Below are 3,344 nucleotides of genomic sequence, written 5' to 3'. Positions count from 1 at the left end.
ATTTTCTGAGGACCGCATGTGGGACTATTTCAACCACCACAAGAAACACCACAAGGGTTATTGTTTTGTATTATTTACATATACTATACTTTTTTTTTTTTTTTGGTAAAAGTAAATGTAACACATAAACTAAATTCAGGACTGATCCCAACCTTCTAGAGCCAGCTCCTCTGGGGTCAGGGAGGAAACGTTGTTTGTCACATCACCGTGCAAGTTACATTCATCTTCCACTGGAATGACTAGAGCCCCCAGGCAGTGGTCTGACTGCAGAAGAGCAGAGAACTGGCTCCTGGGGGCAGATAGGTGCTCTTGTGTCTCCTTACTGGTCATGGTTTAGCATGGTTCCTCCCCACAAGTCCTTAGTAAACAAAGCACTGGCAAAAACCCAAGTCACTACCTTTCAACTCTCTTGGACAAGGGGAGCTTTTCCTCAGCTTGGACTGAGACCCTGTGCCCTAGAAGTGCTTTCTGACTAGATCATATGAAAGGAGTGGGTGCAGGAGACAAATGGCTAAATGAAAATGTGAGCCACTGGTCCCCATCTGCAGCTACAACTTAAGATGCCTACAGATGTGGTCAGTGTGACATGTGCAGGGGGCAGAGGAAGGGATGGCCAGGGAGGGTGTTCCCAGGGACAGTAGCATGCCTGCTGGCCTTCACTTCTTAGCCTTGCCCTGGGCAGCCACAGCTTCCATGGCTTTATGCACAGTAGCTTCATCCCCCAGGAATTGCATGGGCTTGATGGGCTTCAAGTTCTTTTCCAGTTCATAGACAATGCGAATACCAGTCGGCAGGTTCACCTCCATGATAGCCTCTTCAGAGAGACCCTCCAGATGCTTGACAATGCCCCAAAGGCTGTTGCCATGGGCTGCAGTCAGTACCCGTTTCCCCTCTTTGATCTGAGGAACTATTTCCTTCAGACTCTCACCAGAGGATAGCTGATCTTCAGTGAGGTCTGCATACCTGCAATTCTTACTGTTGTTGCTGTAGAAAAGATGGTTGGGCTCCATCGGAGGTGGTGGGACATCATAGGAGCGCCTCCAGATCTTCACCTGGGCCTCGCCATGCTTCGCAGCAGTTTCTGCTTTATTGAGGCCAGTCAGACCCCCATAATGCCACTCCTTGAGGCACCAAGTCCTCAATACTGGTAGCCGCATCTGATCAATGGCATCTAGCACTGTCCAGAGGGTTTGATCGCCCTCTTCCCTAGAGGGAAAGCAGATGTCAAACTCATAGCTAGCATCTCACAGAGCCTGCCCACTGCGCTTTGCTTCCTCATGGCCTACCGGGATTAGGTTGGCATCGTACCAGCTGCTGAAGTGATTCTCCAGGTTCCACGTGCTGTCACCACACCTGATCAATACTAGCTTGTAGGTGGCCATGGCGGTGGGCTGGGGATGCAGCCTATGTTTTGGATTCTTGCAAATAATTCCTATTTGTTTCATATGATATTCTCTGACTGGGACTTGCTATGTCAAGTAATAAGTTGGTGAGTGTGTCTTTGCCTGAAATCAGAAAGTCAGAATATTCTTGTAGCATATGTCATTGGGTAAAAACATTGTTACACTTGGGGGAGGAAAAGGAGTCCTTGTCTGGGATGTAGTAGAAGCTTTCAAAGCCCTAATGGCAAGAAGTTGTCACTGAGCTGTTATTATGTGAATAAGTATATAGTTGAGATGACAGGGGTCAGAAAGAGTCAACACCTCAAATTCTCTTCTTAGGGTCTTACTCTGAGACAGTGAGTTAAGTCTTTATGAAGTAGGTGTGGCGAAAGTCAGGGAAGCTGCAGACAAACCTCTGCCACACATAGGCTTTTTGCCAAGGGCCCCAGGGCCTCAAATCTCTCTTGTTTTCTTTCAGCCAGACTTGAGGGACATGGGGTGTGGGTAGAGAATAGTTTTAGTACTTCCACGAAGTTGCTGTAGGTATTACCGAAATGCTATTGACTTAGTGACTTTTACAGAACAGGACTGAGATATACCTCTGCCAGCCAGAGTCCACCTGAGAGTTTGTTTTGTGAAAGGAGGACCTGAGCTGTGTTGGGCAGTGAAAGCCCCTCTGGGAGAGGAATGGGATAACTGACCTTCACCTGCTTGCTCTGTCTCTGTTTGTTCTAAAATACCAGCCGAGCAAGCTCTATTCTTACTTGTTTCTGGGCCCTACCAGGTCCTAGCAAAGTGCTGTCAGAGACAAAAGGGCATGGGCTTTGGAGTTAGAGTTGGATTCAAATCCCCACATTTCCTTCTCTGAACACTTTTAAGCCTTTCTTATCTGCACGACTACTTCCCAAAGAAAGTCCTCGTCTGCCCTCGCATTCCCCTTGAACTGCATCACATAGTGTCTTCTCTTCTTAGCTAACTTCACTATATGCAAGTGTTCAACCTGCTGTCTTATCAGAGAGCCTTTTTTTTTTTTTTGTACTGGACTTAGAGCTCCTTGAGTGCTCTCGGCATGTTCTGGTTCCTCCAGCAGTTCAATTACACTAGGAGACATGTTTCTCTGGTTCTGTTTGCTCTTGTGTCTGGCTGCTGGGTTCCCAGCTGCTAGAGGTCTTTAGGGAGCGGCTATCCTGAGAGAGAGGCAGACACCATAGTCTGTCCATGGGGATAGGGGTGTGAGCCACTGGCCAGTTATCAATTCTTTAATAGGCCCCAAGTTGCAAGGGCTGTTAACACCTAGGACATTCCCTGCTGGGGGACAGAGACAACTCAGCTCCTCCTTGAGGACAGGGAGAATCCTCCCAGACCTCCAGCTCTTTCAGCAACACTGACATGGAAGTCACAGACCTGCCCCTCTGTGGCCCATGGCCTGTTCAAATTGACTCCTAGATACCACAGTATTCCTCCTTTTTCTTGCCCCAAGACTTTTTGAGGCTTGTTTCCAGGATCTCCTCTGGCACAGAGGTAGAAATTCCTGTTCCACTCCTGTCTTATATGCCCCCACCCGAGCCACTGGCACTGCCCACACCTTTCAGCCTTAGCAGCTCCCTAGCTTAGGAGAACAGAGCAGCTGGGCTGCAGCTGGATTGGGATGCATCGTGGATGTCACAGAACAAACTGCCATTTTCCCAGACTCCTCCTTACCCCTCTGGTCTAGAATCTGTAATATATTTTTTAATATTTTAATCTTTGGTCTCTTTGGAATTCATTTTGGTGTTTGAGAAAGGGCATTCTGGAACTGAGATCCTGAACAATGAGCCTGGTTCTGAGAGTGTGGAGAAAGCAGAATAGAGGACCAACCAACGAACACTGCGGGGCTAAGCAGACAGGAACAGGAAGCAAACCGGAAGGAGCAAGAAGCTCGTCCCTCTTTTCCCAAGAGAGAGAGAAAAAAGGAATCTTTTC

At 47.9% G+C, this 3,344-nt stretch overlaps 1 pseudogene; it reads right to left on the bottom strand.

The window, feature by feature from the left end:
• Positions 1-656: 656 nt before the first annotated feature.
• Positions 657-1,382, bottom strand: LOC105554229 (annotated as a pseudogene).
• Positions 1,383-3,344: the final 1,962 nt, after the last annotated feature.

The sequence above is a fragment of the Mandrillus leucophaeus genome, unplaced genomic scaffold, assembly GCF_000951045.1.
Source record: "Mandrillus leucophaeus isolate KB7577 unplaced genomic scaffold, Mleu.le_1.0 Scaffold632, whole genome shotgun sequence".
Classification (NCBI taxonomy): domain Eukaryota; kingdom Metazoa; phylum Chordata; class Mammalia; order Primates; family Cercopithecidae; genus Mandrillus; species Mandrillus leucophaeus.
This window is presented reverse-complemented; position numbering and strand designations above follow the sequence as displayed.